Genomic DNA, 18,759 nt, shown 5'->3' with positions numbered 1-18,759 from the left:
AGCAGTGCAATGTCATATAGCCTTACACACAATTACCAGTAACAGCACAGACTGGGGCCAAAGCTGGAGGTATCTCAGTCTATGTAAGCAACAAACATAGCACTAGGTTGATTAAACAGGATGATACCAAGAAGGTCATCCATATGCAAGTCAGCATAGATAAGGTACTTCATCATACCATGGCTAGCTACAGGTCACCACCTATGCCCTTAGCATCTCATGACTCTTACCTAAACCTACTACAGGTGTTAACCATTCAACCAAATACCCTATTCATGGGTGACTTTAACCTTTAGACTGTGAAACTTACATTGCCTCAAACTTACAGGCCCAACACTTGTTAGATTTTATTAATATAAACACCCTAGAACAGATAGTGCATGCTCCAAACAAAGGATCAACCATTCTGGATCTGTTACTCACCAACATGGAATAGCTTTGCATTCTTCCAGTGTCATGTTCTTACTAGTGATGTTGGATCACAAAGCTGTCTCATCTGAAGTACAAATCATCCCAGAAAATCCAGCTACACCAGTAACAATTAGGAGCTATTCTAAGGCAAACTACATCCTGATAAGTTGCTGTCTGTCAAAATTGAAGGCACCTCTAATCTCGAGAGTACACCTACCTATGCAGAATTATTCACAGAGTCCCTGTGCAAATGTCTGAATGGCTGCATAGAGGCTGCTGTTGCTACAAGAAATAAACTCAAAAATAAACTCAAAACAAACACTAAAAACAAACCTCACTGGTGGAATTCTCACCTAAACAGGGTATTTAATAAAATAAGCAAATCCATACCCAAAAATCAGGAAGGGAACTCCCTTAAAGACACATGCTCTCTTATACATGAAACAAGAAACTAAGAGGTCTAATTAAGTCCAACAGTGCCAACTATGAGGTCAAAACAGCCTTGTAGGCTAATGACAATCACAAGGCCTACTTCATCTTTGTCTATAACCTTAAAGGTAATGCACAGCAGTGTGCTGAACTGGTGGTAAACAGTACCATCTTCACCAAGCAGGGTGACTTAGCAAATCTACTAGCTGATAAATTCAGCTCAGACTTCACTCCCCAGTCCTCACCAGCTCCATCAGGTAAAATCCACTCCAACATACTACACACAACTATTAGCTACTAGTTTAAGCCAAGAACACTACCTCCATGGATCCCAACAACATCCCCGGTTGCCTCCTGAACACTCTAAAACATGACCTTTTGACTACGTTCCAAGTGAATGGAGGATGGCAATACTCATCCCCTCCACAAGGTGGACAATCAACTGACCCAGGGAACTACAGACCCATCAGTTTAACAAGCCTAATTTGGAAAGGCATGGAATGAATTATCATGGAAATGATATACATGAACATTGCCAGCTTACAGATGCTGGACCCATCCCAATTTGGCTTTGTTAAGGGAAAGTCATGCATACTTTACTTGGTGGACTTCTCTAAGAGGGTCACCAAGGCAATGAATGAGGATAAGACTGTGCATACTGCATATCTTGACCTAACCAAGTCATTTAATATAATACCTCACTCTGGCATTACTGACAAGTTCTCTGAGCCAAGTATAAGTGCCTTTATAACTCAGTGGATTCCCAGCTGGCACAAAGGACCCAAAAAGTCAGAATCAGTGAGACCATCTCCACCAAGAAACTGGACACTAGAGAAGCACCCCAGAGCTCCATGCTAGCCCTGGTCTACGTCTTGGAAGTCAAATCTAATGTTTAAGGCCTCTGGCACACCAAATTCACAGATGACTGTAAATTAGGAGTTATTATAGACTCACTCCAATACACCAATATTTTGCAAGAGGGTTTGAAACAGATACATGACTGCTGCCAAAGACATGGTCTAAAACTCAAAGCCAAAAAATGAATTATAATGCCCTTTGGGAAACTGTTAATCCAAGTTAATTGCTATATCTGTGAAACACCCCTAAGAGCTGACCAAGTAGTAAAGGATCTTCGAACATATGAAGACAGCAATCTGACCTTGACCAACACGTAACTTTGATAGTAAGAAAATCATTCTACGTCATGCAATTTATAGATAAGGGTATGGCATTCAGGTCCAAATAAATTATAGTACCACTCTACTTGGCCTTATCATACCAGTCATTGAATACCATGTCCCATTGGGCATGTATCTAACCAGATACTTGCAATAATTGGAACCTCACAAAAGTTGCTCACCAGGAAAATTCAGAACATGAATGCAATAGATCCAGAGATCTGGATTTCACTTGTGACATAAACAGAACATATTGGAGAGACAGATATGTATCCCAAAGGATTTCTACACTATGGAACAGGCTCCCCATCCATGTAAAACAGAGTTCATCCCTGAACCTAGTCAAACAAAATCTTAAAAATTGGATGTGAAATTAGAAATTTAATCCCGGTCTGGCCCCCATGTCCATTATGGACAGAGGCCGTCAATGAGAAAAGTATTATCCTAGTTACCACTCCCTGCAAATACTTAGTTACCGACCAACTGATATAATCCATATAAACACCCAAGATACTCATGACCCAAATCATTTGGGGTGCACAGCTAGGCTTGAAAGGGCCTTAGTGATCATTAGCCTAGTAATAACCTATGAACCTATGTGTTGCAGGGGTGGCATTTCTATGAACATGAATGTACTCAAAATGCTGGCAAAATGTATTTTTTGTAGAACCAGCAAAGTCATTATAGCATGTCCTTAACATTTGTAATATAACCTATGTATTTATGATGCATTAATTCTGAAAGGTGTTAAATCAGTTCATTAGTAATCCTTTTTAATGATTTCTTATCTCCTTTTAAGTAAATCAGTACCAGTGGTTTGCCAACTGTTGAATGGGTCACAGGGGATGCAGTACTGGTAGGTTAGAATAAACTAATCGTTAAAACACAGCAGACATATCTCAAAGATATAACATAATTTGCTATCCTTTCAAACTGCAACAAGCTGACACCTGTTTCTGCGTTCAGCACGCTTTAGAGCAGCTTGCCTACAAGAAGCCAGTCATTTTACTCCTATTAAAATGGATACAGACAAAGTAGTAGCATGAAAAATATATTACTGACCCCTCCTAGAAAACAGTGTGTGTGTGTGTGTGTGTGTGTGTGTGTGTGTGTGTGTGTGTGTGTGTGTGTGTGTTTGTGTGTGCGTGGTGTGTGTACGCGCACATGCGTGTGTATAAACGCAAACTAGTTTAGCCGAGATGCAATTACTGTTAGCAAGCTAACACTAAAAGTCATTGAGCTGAGAGAGTTGTGGGTAAGCTCTGCAATGTTTATAGCTCTGCTCTTCAGCTGTACTTTGTGAAGCTTTTAAGGCAGCAGTGTGCAACAGTGCAAGTCATAAACCTCAGTTTAGCTAAGCGTCATTTGCATAAGATCTTCATAAGTCAGCCACAACTTATGCCAAAGGTTTAAAGTTCACCATATTTAACTGTCCTGAGCCATGTTTGTTGCTGACAGTCCATGAAAAGCACAAACAAATTCAGATGAATTACTAACAGAGGTAATACTTAGAAATTATCGGAAAACTACAACATTTTTGAGATTCATTAAGATCAACTTACTAGAAGCATATATTCTATGGAGGGATTATTTTTTTTGTAATCTTCACAATGACACGAGTGGGAAAGTGTACGGTGCCATTTTTGACACGTATATGTGCTTTAGTACTTTCTAGCCTTTAGTTTCATTGATAACAAACAAAAAGAAGTAGGGCAGCAGTATAAACTGAATTAGTGTGGTTATGGTAATACTACATAGATAATTACAGATTGCAAAGAGTAGCTGAGGACAATTAAGAATAACACTCAACACAATTTTGCAATATCTACAGCTAAGCTCTTGTGGATGTTGTGTGTGAGTCTGGGTTAATTGTGGCCCTCAGTTAATGCTTTTAGGTTACAACATGTAGAAGCAGCAGCAATCAAGACACCAGAGAGACAACTTCACACCTGAAGAGAACCGCATCCTGATGCTTGCTGCTTACAACATGTGGAAATGTCTGTTTAAAAAGGGGGGGTGCAAAGCACAGAGAGCTAAGGCATGCAATCAAGTAATGGCTGACATCAAAGCAGTAGCAGAAAAGGAGCCACACAATGGCACAGTGTAGGAAAAGAGCCAGTGGCTTAGTTGGACATGCAAGGAGCAAGGCTAGGCAGAATGCAATTGCCTGCAGCACACTGGTGGAGGCCCTTCCATAGTCCATATAGTAACAGCTGATGAGGAGTGCCTTCATCTCCAAGAGTTGATGACTATGATGGAGATGACAATGCCACAGGACTCATCAGAGGTGTGTGGACACCAGTACTTTCAGGCCAGTTCAGGAACCACACTGAAGCAGTCAGGAAGGTTAGTGCATACATGATGGTATTACTCCATGCTGTCATATACTACCTAGGATAGCTGTGTACGTATAATCCATAGCATTTTCCATCACTGGACACCCCATCTACTTCAGGCATGCAAGAAATTCTCACTGTTTGCATGATAAGTGCCTGTTTCATATGTTTATTCACAAATAAGTTTTAGTTGTTAGAGCCCTCAACATGTCATCACTTACTCCTTAACAGGCTTAACACCAGAACCAAACAGATTCACTGTGCCAGAATGACAGAGTAAAACTGAGTAAACAATGGCTGTCAACAATGAAGCCATAACTCTGATTCATGACTCAGCCCTAAAGACAGTGCCACACAGTCACAAAGTGTACTGGCAGGACCCCTACCCCACAACAGGTACAAAACGTCATAAGTAGTGACACGGGCTCTCAAAATCAACAGAATCAGAGCATAATATTGCAACAGGAAAAGGAGGTGTGGACATGTGGACACCATGCAGCTCAATACCAGTCTCTTATGAACACCAGAAGCTTACTCAGGAAGATGCTACAATTTCAGAGATAGCAGTAATGTCTGTAACACCTGGACAAATCGGTGCCAGGCAAAGGCATATCTCGCAGCTAGGTCTGGAGGCATGTGGGATCTTGGCTGCCCAGCATCAGATATGCTTTGACATTGTTCAGGCACAAGCCACTGCCACAGAGAGTTAGGTAGAAATGATGAGAATACTGCATATATAAATGAAGAATTTCATCAGTACAGGGAATAGTGGAGTCCATGGAACATGCCATGATGATCCTCATGTGCAGTATGCAGGCGCACACACACACACACACACACACACACACACACACACACACACACACACACACACACACACACACACACACACACACACACACACCATTCATGTCCAGCTCCATATGCACACTAGTAAAGACTTACCAGACTCACATAGGAAGCACAGCTAGAAGTGGACAATGAATGCCTGCACACATGGCAGCAGAGAATGCCACACACCAACTGATTCTCAATGTAGTGCTACAATGACTATGGGTGACATAGCACAAAAGAAGGCAGGCAGGAATCCTTAGCCTTCCATGACATGTGGTAGAACCTCACAGTTGAGGTTAAGGTCCCTTATCATTGTCAGATCAGTGTCTGGAAATTCCTCTGCATCCAGTATATCAGAGCATTGCAACAATTCATCAATACGCTTTTATATCAGCACATGCTCACCATCACAAGGGACATCACCTAAAATGTCATTAGGGGATATTGAGTCTAACACCTTAGGTATATAATTACATCCTCAACCCAACCACAAGACTAAAACTCAAACATGGATATAAATGTAAGAAATACTTACAGCATATATAAAACTGTGATGATACTGTGCAGAAAGAAGAAAAACAAACAAAGCAAAATAAATTGTGAGTTTTTGATTTGCTTCTGCAAAGTATTACTTAAATTAGTATTCTGTGGGCACTTTGGGGGGGGATCAACTATGGTCATGCATTTTCTATGATAAATCTTATCTGTGAAACTAGCACTATTGGAATTTCACCCTCAGCACTGCACAAATGATGACTGTTTAGTTCTGATGACTGATGAGTACTGTCACCCCCTTAGGAATGGTGTCTGATGACTATCTTCTTTATTTTTCTGCGTATGCCTTGCAATGTGATAGAATTTTTTCATGCCATCTGCTGAGTCACTCTCCAGAAATTGGTAGAGTGACCCTGATGCCTTGTTCTTTGATATTGCCACAGCTCTCTTAACCTGCCTGTTAGCCAGCCAGCATTCCTTCTTAGCCTGGTCTGTGTTCTCTATTGCCCAACTTTTCCTTTATCTTTCTTTCTTTTGATAACTTCCAGGACTTCTGCATTCTACCTCCACTTTTCCTTATGTACCTTATTTCTATACCTGGCTCAGTTGCATATAGTCTTCAGGCATTATGTTTTTAGATGCTGCTATTTTTCTTCATCTCCACATATCTCCTCTTTCTCTTGAGGTATTATAACCTTGAGTATTTCCTTCAAATCTCTTGCTTTCAGTCCAGGTAACTTTCAAGTCTTCAGCCTAGTCTATGCTGACCTTAGAGCCTTCTCTGATCACTGCTTGCAGTTGATTATGACCAACAGTTTCAGTGGAGATGGCTTTACAATCTCTGATTCTACCTAAATGCCCTTTCCTTAGATGAAGGAAGTGTACCTGACTTTCATGTTGGTAACTTTTGTATGTGATCCTATGACTGTCCTTCTCTCTCTGTCTCTGTCTTGATGAAGCACATGTCCACCACCATTAAGCCATTTGCCAAACAGAAGTCTAGAATGACCTCTCATTGTTTATTCCTGCCACAACACCCATGTGGGCCCAGGCAGTTATCCTTTTGCATCTGTTCCAGTATGAGAATTCCGGTCTCCCATTATCAATACTGACTCATGGTGACCTGCTATATCTAGTAGATATTGCAAATGCTGGCTGCATGCATTGTTTTTCTCTCCACCACAACCCACTGTGGGGCATAGGTTAAGATTAAGAATTCTGCCCTGAGTTTACATAGGAATCTGATTGCCATGAGTCTATTACAAATTCTGATGACATCTGTGATAAAATGTGAAGGCTACCAGCCTAGCTATATAGAATTTTGTAAATAATTCTATGTCATTGTAAATGTTAATATGATCCACAGGCTTATTTGACAAATGTAAGAAAACTGTGTTATGTGTTGAGCTTCAAAAATGTAACCACAGTGCACCCTGCTGGAAGAAAGCTGATAAGTAAAGAATTTTATGACTGTGTGTGCTCTCAAGCTGGGAGACAGGATGTCTGCAGCTGGAAATTCTTTCCATTGTCCTATGGCAGAGATAATTACTAGGTTTCACATGTAAAGTGTATTTCATTGCTGTGACTTCCTGGCAGCTGCAGATCACAAAGAAATGTTAAATTATAAGTTCTGTGGGCCTGGGAAACTTAAGCAGAAGTGACACGAATAATGTAATCTGAAATGACTCAGCAGTAATGTGTATTACCAATTTAAGAACTATCTCAAGAGAACGAGATTGCATTTTGTATTTTGTTTTGAAGCTGACGACAACTCATCTGCATTTTGCCTTGTAAGTGGGATTTATATCTTAGTATTTCTCTTAGAGATAGATAGAAATAGCAAGATTAGTCTAGCTGTTTTCTATTATTTATGTCAGACTGTCCTACAATGTTGTTTTAAATTATGTCCTGTGATTTCTGAACTCTCTAGTGTCACTGTGTTGAATCAATAAGTATTTTCTTGTGTTTTTATTATTTATTATTAAATATTTTTTAAATTTTTAACTGTGGCTGTTTTATGTAGAGATAATTTAAGCTCTTTACTTGCATGCATTTGGTGATACTGTACACGCCATTCTAATAGCCTTGCTGTTTGTCACACTATTTGGATAACAGTAACATTGCACAGTAGAATTGGTCACCCTTTGTAAGGGCCTTTAGAGTAGCTGATAAGAGTAGTTGGTGGCAGGTGGTACTCCCCTATAGTATGGGTAGAAGGGGGCATAGCCGGAGAACCTGTGTCAGCGTTCCCCAGGAGTGTCTGTGTGTTTGTATATAAACCAAATCTCAAAGTGTGTGTGTGTGTGTGTGTGTGTGTGTGTGTGTGTGTGTGTGTGTGTGTGTGTGTGTGTGTGTGTGTGTGTGTGTGTGTGTCAGCTATTTGGGCAGGGACACAAAGCACTGGTTGGAAAGAGAGGGTACTGGAGGTTTTGGCTTGACTACTCAGTTGACATCTGAACCCTATAGCTGTGCCACTGGGAAGTCTTATTGGGGATCTGGAGAGAAAGGGAAAAACCAGCCCCAGACTGACTGTGATCTCTGTGTGCACTTAAGGGAAATTGTACGTTACTGCATGTGTGTACATGTTATCCTCCCAATGTGGACACCTCTGATTGGTGCTAGTGCTGAGGATTGAGGCTACATGATTACTGGGCCCATGCATTGGTGTCACATATTAATTATTTGGCAGTGGAGGGATATCCACATCAAATATTCATTGGTTGATAGTGGTGAGTTAGCCACATCACATATTAATTGGCTTGTAGTGGTGTGGATAGTGAATTCCTGTTGCTTGTGTACAGGGATCACTGAAGGTGTTTTTTGTACTCTAAATCAGCCACACAGTGAACATTCACAGTTCAGATCACAATTGTTTTATTTCTTTTGTTAGCTTAGTTAGTCAGGGAGAGCAGCCAAGAATGTCAGCAGAGGAGTATGGCAAGCTGACAAGGTGCCAGTTGGCTGACATTTGCCAGGCTAAAGAACTGGTGCATAGAAACCTGACTAAAGCAGACATGATTGCAGCTTTAGTCATAGCTGTATCAGAGAATAGCAACCAGGAAGATGATCAGACTGGCGGTGGAGATGTACAACACTCAGAGAATGGACAGTTGAACCTTTCTACAGAGGACTTAAAAATCTGTCTGGAGCTAAAGATACTTGAGTTGGAGGCCAAGCATTTGGAAATAGAAGAAGCAAAGAGACTGAGGCATCTAAAGAGTGAAAAGAATGAGAAACTGAGACATCTGCAGGCTGAGGAGAATGAAAAACTGCTACGCCTGGAAGCTGAATCGAAGGGGAGGCAGAGGCAACATGAAAAGGAGATGCTGACTCTTTGCCAGAGTCATTGAGGTAATGGGGAAGGGAGTAACAGAACCCCAGAAGCAACAAAGGTCAGTACATTTCTTCCACAGCTTACAGAGGGGGATAATTTTGATAGTTTCATTCATATGTTTGAGAGGGTAAGTAAACAGTATGATGCTGACCAAAGGCTCTGGGTACAGTTCCTGACCCCCCTTACTCCATGGTAAAGCTGCAAATGTTCTGTCCAAACTATCTGATGTTGACTTTTTAAACTATAATGTTGTAAAGAAATGTTTGCTAGAATTGTTTAAGCTAACATTTGAAGCTTATAGGAAAAGATTTCATGAGCATAAATACAAGGCAGATGTAAGTGTGTGTGAATATGTTGCTGAAGTGAGCACTTATTTTCATAGGTGGGCGAGTGGATGTCAGGTCACCACTTTTGAAGGGCTGGCAGACCTTTTGGTGAGGGAACAAGTCCTTAGCACTTTGTCTGAGGACATGAGGATCTGCTTTGCTGACAGACAATTCTCTACTGCAGATGAGTTGGGGAATAAGGGAGACCTATACCTAGCAAGCAGGGCATCCCTGCATGACAAAGGGACACCCAGTGCTGCTCATCGGCCTAAGGGAACCCATGGTGTGCAGCACAGACTGCCCCAGCAGAATCTGCCAGTAACAGGGGAAGCCACTAGTCCAGGGACATGTCCATGACCTAGGGTTAAATGTTTTGAATGCAACCAATGGGGCCATGTGGCATATAGATGTCCACAGAGGCAAAGTGGGGAAGAAAAGGTGGGAGAGCCAGTAAGTGCGAATAATAAAATGCCAATAGTAGGCTGCCTTGAGACAGTAGGGGTACCAAACTACCATCCTGCAGATGTCCTGATAGGGAAGGATTTTGATGAGGCAGTACCATGTGTTTATGCATTTACACGCAGTCAGGCTTGGAGACAAGAATGTGGGTCTGGTAACCTGGGGTAGAGCCAGACAGACTGCACATTTGCAGCCAGGACTGGTGAGGTGGCTACTTCAGGGAGGGAACTACCCTGCAGCAGTGAGACTGAAGGTGAGTCACAGCTGCTTGTGGGTACTGATGTTCCCTTGGACAGAGTGACTGCAAGTGCAGAGGTGAGTAGTAGTACCCATGCTGACAGTGAGGCACCTCTGTCAGACGATACCAGACTTCCTGTGGAAGGGGAGCTGGGAAGGGTTACAAAGAGAGAGATGAGACAGGCTCAGCTCTCAGACTCTACATTACAAGGCCTGAGGGAGGTAGCTAGTGAAGCACCTGATTCTCAAGGGAAAGGAGAATCTGTATACCGGAACAAAGGGTTACTGTATAGAGACTGGACCCCTGAGGGAGGGCTAGAAAGTGAGAGAATACAGCAGTTGATAGTTCATAAAGCCTACCGTCTGACACTTCTAGCCATAGCAGGTCATACGAGCATAAGACGTACAGAGACATATTATACAGAACTTCTGTTGGCTTGGAATTTCCACAGATGTAACAGGGTACTGCAGGACCTGTGAGCAGTGCAAAAGGGAGGCAAGGCAGGAGACAAGATGAGAGCTCCTTTAATGCTTTTGCCTATGATTGAGGAGCCATTTCAGAGGGTAGCTATGAATATTGGGGGGGGGGTGTCTGAGTACTCCAAGCTCCACAGAGAAAAAGTATATCCTAATGGTAGTAGGTTATGCTACAAGATACCCTGAGGCAGTAGCTTTGTCCTCCTTTGATGCAGAAAAGGTGGCAAATGCTTTGTTAGAGATTTACAGCAGGGTAGGTTTCCCAAACGAAATACTGACTGACAGAGGTGCCAATTTCATGTCAGACCTGCTGGCTTGTTTGTGGAAGCACTGTGAGGTGAAGCACCTAAAGACCACCCCTTACCATCCCCAGACTAATGGTGTTGTTGAGAAGTTAAACTCTACCCTCAAGTCCATGCTATGGGCATTTGCAGACCAGATTATTGGGAGTGGGACAAACATTTGCCTCATCTGTTGTTTGCTTACAGAGGATTTCTCCAGGAATCCAAAGGTTTTTCACCCTTTGAGTTGCTGTATGGGCACAGGTTGAGGGGGCCTCTAGACTTAATTCGTAATGAGTGGGAGGGCAGGTGTGAATCTCACCAGGAGTCTGTTGTGGCATATGTCCTAAACCTCAGGACAAGGCTCAGGGAACTCATGAGCTTGGCCCAGGAGAACCTGGCAGAAGCCCAACAGCAGAAAACGGTCTGGTAAGACAGAAAAGCTTGAGCTAGAGAGTATGCTGTAAGGCAGCAGGTAATGGTTCTCATTCCTGTCAGAAACAATAAGCTGCAGGCAGCGTGGGAGGAACCCTACAAGGTGGTAAGGAAGGTCAGCGATGTTAACTACATGGCAGAACTGCTAGGCAGGAGGCAGGGGCACAAATTGTGCCATGTTAACATGATGAAACCATACCATGATAGGGAGGCCCTTGTGCTGAATATTTGCTGTGTATTACAGGAGGAGTCTGAGGGAGATCTGGTGACTGAGCTCCTCAGTGAAGCTCTGACTGACACCTCAGTGGAAGAGGTAGCAATGTCCCAGCAGCTATTTCCTACCTAGGTTCAAAAAATCTGAGGTGTTACAGGAGTTTGGGGACATGTTCACTAGGAAACCAGGGTGCACCCACCTGGTGCAACACCAGGTGGATACAAGACCCAAAAGGCCTATTAGACAGGCCCCTTGCAGGGAGCCTGAGAGTGTCAGGCAGACTCTGAGGGAGGAGATACAGGAAATGTTGGAACAAGGGATCACTTAGGAGTCCAACAGTCCTTGGGCCTCCCCAGTGGTGCTGGTGCCAAAGAAGGATGGCAGCACCAGGTTCTGTGTGGACTACAGGAAATTAAATAGTCACACAGAGTCAGACGCTTACCCCATGCCTAGGACAGATGAGGCCCTAGATCAGCTGGGTTGGGCTAAGTATCTTGCCACCATTGATCTTATCAAGGGTTACTGGCAGGTGCCCTTGACTCCCAGTGCTAGAGAGAGAGGTCAGCCTTTCTGACTTCTTTTGGCTTCTATGAGTTCACAAAGATGCCCTTTGGGATGAAAAATGCCCCAGCGACTTTCCAGAGGCTGGTAGATCATATCCTAGCAGGAGCAGGAGGATGTGCCCTTGCTTACCTAGATGATATTGCCATCTACAGCCATTCCAGGCAAGAACACCCTTAGCATGTCAGAGTGGTGCTGGGCAGACTACAGAGGGCAGTCTGAAATTCAAATGTATGTCATTATTTAGTGACTTCAGTCCTTAATAATTTGCCAGAAAACAGTGATGCTATGAGAAAAAGTTCAAAAATATGAGGCCAAAAATCTGGACATTCTCTGAAAATCAGGGCAGTTGAGAGGTATGTGCAGTGCCTATTGGGAAAAGCATTGCAGTAGAAAAACAGCTTTATGTATTAACTGTGGTGCCCAGTATCATCTAGCTAGAGCAAAACCTGTTATTCTGGCAACTTTCTACATTTATAAATGCAATACATTTATAATAGCAATATTTAAAATCTATTGATGATTTTTGGCCTCCCACCATCAATTTTGTGTGCTTAATGGTTGTGAGGTATGGCACTGCATAGAGTGCTGGTGTCAATGACTTAATTCAGTTTTTTTTTTTTTTTGGTTGGGCTTGAGGTAGAAACAACCAACATGTTTGTAAGAGGTGGCTGGAACTCCACAGAGGCAGAACATACAAACTCTACACAGGCACTGGTCTGTAGTCAACATTGATCCCTGTACCTTATGCTTGGGAAACAAAGACCTTAACCATTGTGCCAAATGCGAACAATACTCAGTTTATTTTATTCATCTGTTAACTAGAAAAATCCACTATACACAAATATCTTTTTTGGGGTGAACAGGGAGCATTCTCCGGTTAAGTGACTTTCCCAAGGAGCCTAAGGGGAATAGCAGCTACCAAGGGAGAACTGAAGGTTTTTGTTTAAGCAGGCCACCATAATAATATCCAGGTCAATATCACACAAAGTAAAACCAGTCTTGTTGCAGATGACTTTAGTACTGGACTACAGTGTCCGTAGATGAACCTGTGGTACCTAGTTCTCCATATTCTAACTTCAGCAACCAGACAGTATCCTGGGTATGGTACACAGAGCATTAGTTCAGTGTGCATTTTGTTTAACCTCTGTTTAGCAACTGGTCTCTAATACAGATGGTATACCCAAGTGATCCAAGTCCACTATGTTAAACCAGGCCTACTGTTCCTTCTTTTGCCACTCCAAAATATTGTACTCTTACAGGAGAAGAACACATCAAAAAGGAAGTTTTGAAGGGCACAAAGGATGGTGTACCAAAAATTGTTCCCAGAGATAGTAAATACTATCCTGAACTGTACAGAAAGACAATAATAAAACAAAGATAACACCAAGGAAAAACATCAGTTCTAGTAGTATAAACTGAAAACATATAGCAATATTCAGATGGACGGCAGTGACACATCAGCATAATAACAGCAATGAAAGGCACCATATGACCAAATGCTTATCTTCTGCCCAGGGGGGTCTAACAAAGAGGAATAGAATGCAGCTCAAGAAAGGCAGCTGTATACAAAAGAGCACTGTAAAAATCAGTGTCTCATTGTTCAGGTGGAATTAGGGCTAAAATGAAGATGAGCACATTCCATTAATTAAATAAATAGAAATTAATCGCTCACATAAGATCAATAACCACTGTTAACAAACAATCCATTATGCAAATCAAGAAGAAAAATTGTAAACGTGGAAAAAAGCCTGATGTCAAATAATTTTAGAAAACACACGTAAAACATGACACAACAGAAGCACAGAAGGATCAACAAAGTATCTTATCTTTATCCACAGAGACCACCAAAAGAAGCAGGTAGGCAGTAGCAGCAGAACTCTAGGTAAATCCATACCAAAGCAGCTTGCACTAACCAGTAATTAAAACAAGAAAATAGCGATGACTCTGCTGTGCCATTAATGAAAGAGACAAAGCAAGAAGCAAATATTTTTGTCAGTTGGTTCAATTTCCAATCCATTCACTGCCCTTTATTATAGATCTGTTGGCTGACTACAATGATGGCAGATGGCTTAAGAATATAATACATACTGTACTCAAGATATGCTCAGAAAAGATATGAGATAAACCAGTTCAGTATGAAAGTAAGAGACTGCAGCAAGGGAAATGAGCTAACTAGCCAAATAAATACAATGTCTCAGCTCTGAAGGCAATAAAACCAGATGGAGAGCACAAGTAGGTGTAACATGGGTCAGCATAAAGCATTAGAATAACCGCAGACATGGGTTAAAAATAAGTTAGTATAGGCATAATAGTGATGGACAACGTATCCAGACAATAAAGCAGGCCACAGGTATTAATGTCAAATGTTAAATATGTAAGTAATTGTCTGGCTGATATAAACAGTTTAAAGTACCAAAACCCTAAGACTACAGAGCACTTGCTATGTAAAATTAAATGGAAAACTAGACAAAACAGCTAAACACCAGCATCTTGCCTCCCCATGGTTTTGCAAGATAAAAGTCCTCTCCTGGCAAAAACAACTACAATCACTATAAAATGGAAGTGGAAAATAGCTCTTGGACTTGGCTGCCAGCGTCTCTTAAACAGTGATCAGTAAAAAGTAAGAGGAACAGAAAGCCGATGCAATGATTCTGTAAGTTTATATGACCAAAGATGACAAGTTCCTTTAACCATCTAACACTGCTGACAACCCTAGGCAACATTTTTCTTTTGTTGTTCTTTTGGTCATCTGCAGCAAAACTACTAGTAATGCCTTTGACATTGTATCTGTTAGATTAATACCTCCTCAGCACTGACAATATGAAATATGGGAGGGCACTGTTTAGCTTAATGAATTTGTCTGCAATTATAGTAGAAAGTACCATTAGGAAGAAGTATGAAATTGCTGTTTGCAAGTAAATGCCCTGCTTTGGTGGGGGGAGATACAATTTTTCCTGTTTAACAGCAGATTGTTGAATTATTGCGATAAGCATGCCTTAAAAGTACACACGTTTGTGTGTGCCAGCTTTATATGAAGGGTATGTGGTGTAAAACCAAAGAATGATGCATGCTAGGTTTGACAACAAGGGGAGGGAGAGCTCATTTAATTATGGATTTTGTAACTTGAAGTGCAGTGGTTTGTTCCATTGTAATAGGGGATTATTAAGGGACCTACCTCTTGAGACAGAGTCTTGGATTACATAAGACATATACAGGAACTATTTCTGCAACAGGGAAAAACACCTAATAAGGACAATATAAACAGATGAGGTGATGGGTACACTTGGGATTTATATGGAAAAGGATCAAACATTTACATTTTGATTTTAATTTTATATAGGGTTAAAGTGTTGCGAGTGTGGTAAAATAAGTGACATATTAGTTACCCAGAAACCTTATGGCTCTGTGTTGCTCTTATTAAATCATCTCAATGCTGACTGACTGGACAATCAGAATTTAAATGTGGGTCCCACAAGAATTAACAGCTTTAAAGAGAAAAACGAATAAACAGCATAATAACCAGACAGTGGTTTTCTCTCAGAGTGCTTATTGACCTTTTCTGCACTAACAAGTTAAAACTGCTAGTGCAGTGTTTTAATTCTGAAATAGGTTGTGACCTACATAAATTTAAGTAGAATTTATAATATGTATTCAGTGCTTTGTAACTTTCAGTATATTCTGAGGAAACAAATATACATTCTGCACTGACATCTACTGTAGAGGAACAGACACTTCTCAATACGATGTCCTACTGTCTGAAATGTTGTGTCTAAACCTAAAAGACTTTGCTTGAATGTTCCTATTGCAGAGTATATAGCTTTAGATGTGAAGTTTTTTCTTTATTAAGTAAAAACAAAATACATTTCACCCATAAGATACGTTTTAATTGTGTCACTTTCTGGATGGAATCTGTTGGTTACAGGGAGGAGACTGCCATGATATTCTCTTACCACATCCAAGTCACATGAAGGAAATTTGTGAACTAGGGGCAGTCAGAAGGCTCTGTGGAGCAGCTCCTTAGCTTCAACTTGTTCTGATCCAATAACCCACTAAACGTATGTTAGAAACTGACAATTTTACCACTTAGGAGCCTAAATTAAAATCATAAGTAAAGAGGGAGAAGGACCCTGCTATGATCAGGGTGATTTTATTTGCTATCAGTATGAGACACCCTTTGGTAATCTGTAAAAAGAAGTACAATAAAATCACAGATATAACAGTGTCACCTTCTGTCATAATTGCCAAAGCAGCTTCCTTCTTCTATTTCAAAATTGTTTTACCTGTGTTTTGGCTGATAACTATATGTTTTGCCTTTTTAGTTATTATCAATTTCTCCAGTGCTGGAAATATTATTTGAGAAATTTGGCTTATATCTAGATAGATAGATAGACAGATAGATAGATAGATAGATAGATAGATAGACAGATATATAAATAAATATCTATATATATAAATTTTGCTTGCTCATTTATTAACTCAGCCTTTCCCATTCTGCAGACTACTGTGTTGGAAATTTTACTGGAAGGAAGGGGAATACAGAATGGATGTGCATGTGAATTTGTGTGTGTGTGTGTGTGTGTGTGTGTGTGTGTGTGTGTGTGTGTGTGTGTGTGTGTGTGTGTGTGTGTGTGTGTGTGTGTGTGCATGTGTGTGTGTCTGTGTGCATATGTGTGTGTGTGTGTGTGTGTGTGTGTGTGTGTGTGTGTGTGTGTGTGTGTGTGTGTGTGTGTGCGCGCTTACGTCTATGTAAATTTGAGGAAAATCTTACTGAATGATTTTGGATTAATTCAGGGCTACAGAGACAGTTGTGCTTAAGGTTAAATGGGTCTACTGTAAAAGAATGCAAGGCTAATGTAGCTAATGTTTTATTTCAAATAACTTGGCCTCTATCTACTGTAGACATCACAAATATACTAAATCAGCAAAGTATACATAATGTGATGCATTGCACTTTGGTTTCCACATTACTGTTTTATCAGGACAGCACCGAGGTGGTCGAACTTCTTAATAATAATGTCCTTCTTCAGTTATTCTTTGTGTTTCATTGGCTTCAGTCATCACAAAAAAGTGTGTTTTTGAATTAGACAGTTGTATTGCAGATACAAATCTTTGGAAATGAGAGAAAAATATTTCAGTGTGTATTATTACATCTTAAAACAGATTGTGTGAATTAATAGCAGTTGTTTATAGTGCATTTGACACTAACTTTATTCCCTTTCATCATCTGGAATTACAAACTTTTCTCATTTAGCATGAATTGTGAACATTTTTAAGTGTATTGAGTTGTCTATACTTTTCAGTCCATAGAATGTTATAGAGCAGACTGCAACTATGGGGAACATGTCATTAGTGTCCACGACATGGTTGCTATGGAGAAAGTCAGCGGAAAAGATATATATAAGGATCAGTACAGTGCTCTAATGATAAGATGCACTTCAGGAGTTAAATGTGCAGCTTTCCATCACAAGCTTCACAAACTGCAAAACATTTTTCCTCGGTACTGTTTATGATAAGTTTAAACACGTCAAGCTCCTATGTTTCTTTTCCATGAAAATAACATTTTCAGTGTTACAAAAACAGATTTATTATCATTCATCTTGATTTTGTAAAGTTAATAAGGAGCATCAACTTCACTCCAAGCCTCAGCCTACATAAAACTGGTATGCTTTTTAATAAAGAATGAAGACTTATTAACTATACATTGCAACATTTGCCAACCATCGTATTTACACAGATTTATCAATTGCCATATAAAACATATAAGCATATGGAGAGAACAGCTGAAAAATCTATTAATGCTACATGAATTTTATTGACAACAAGCAGAATCAACTATATCATGAAGTCTGCAAGCAATTTCTTGAAATAATGCAAACCTACAGTGCATTGAAAACTGATTAGTAAATGAAAGGCTCACATGATAAAAAAAATGCTGTGAGTTATTCTGTACACAAATTTAGCTATGAACAGCAGTTGGCATGATTGTTATATGAAATGAAAAGCACAGGTTCATGCTGCATTAAAATTAAAGTACTCATAAAACACTATGTTATGTGCACTATCCATGTATAACTCAGATCTATGAGCTTTTGCTCCAAGACTGCAGTATATGCAGTGTGATAATGACCTAAATGACATTTGGTCACTCATTGTCTTGTATGCCTTTGTTTGTCCATAAGGTTAAGAAATATCTTGAAAATCATGGTGCATGCACCTATTTTTTCATTATTGCATATAATAGTTAATTACTATATATTTTCACTGCAAGCTTAGGAAATGTTAACGTGCTGTATTATTTTTCCTGTTTTCAATGCAAGTATGCAGAGTCTCTGTATTACATTATATATCTTTTGTTGTATGTCACTATTTGTATTTGTCTGGGTTATAACTCAAACAGTCCAATGAATCCGTCCATTTGCAGTACTAACAAATGAATGAATCAATAATAGATATGAATATGTCCAGCTTCTTCAAACCACTTAGTAAACCTTTTTCAGAATAATCTAGCTTTCTTTGAAGATGGACCAAGAATTGTAAAATAGTTATTTTTTGCATTGTATTTGGTGTTCCTAGAAAAAAGTGAATAAGTATACTTTTAGTGAGTGGCTAATTTTACAAAGTTACAATGCTGGAAGATTGCTCAAGATCACAAATGAGATATTTGCCAGACATTATCCATGTAGACATAATCACAAATAACCTGTCTGTAAACCATAAGTCCAATTTTATTTTAAAACTATCTATAATAT

Source organism: Protopterus annectens, chromosome 3.part0, assembly GCF_019279795.1.
Source record: "Protopterus annectens isolate FY-2018-M chromosome 3.part0, PAN1.0, whole genome shotgun sequence".
Classification (NCBI taxonomy): domain Eukaryota; kingdom Metazoa; phylum Chordata; order Ceratodontiformes; family Protopteridae; genus Protopterus; species Protopterus annectens.
Note: the sequence above shows the minus strand (reverse complement) of the source record.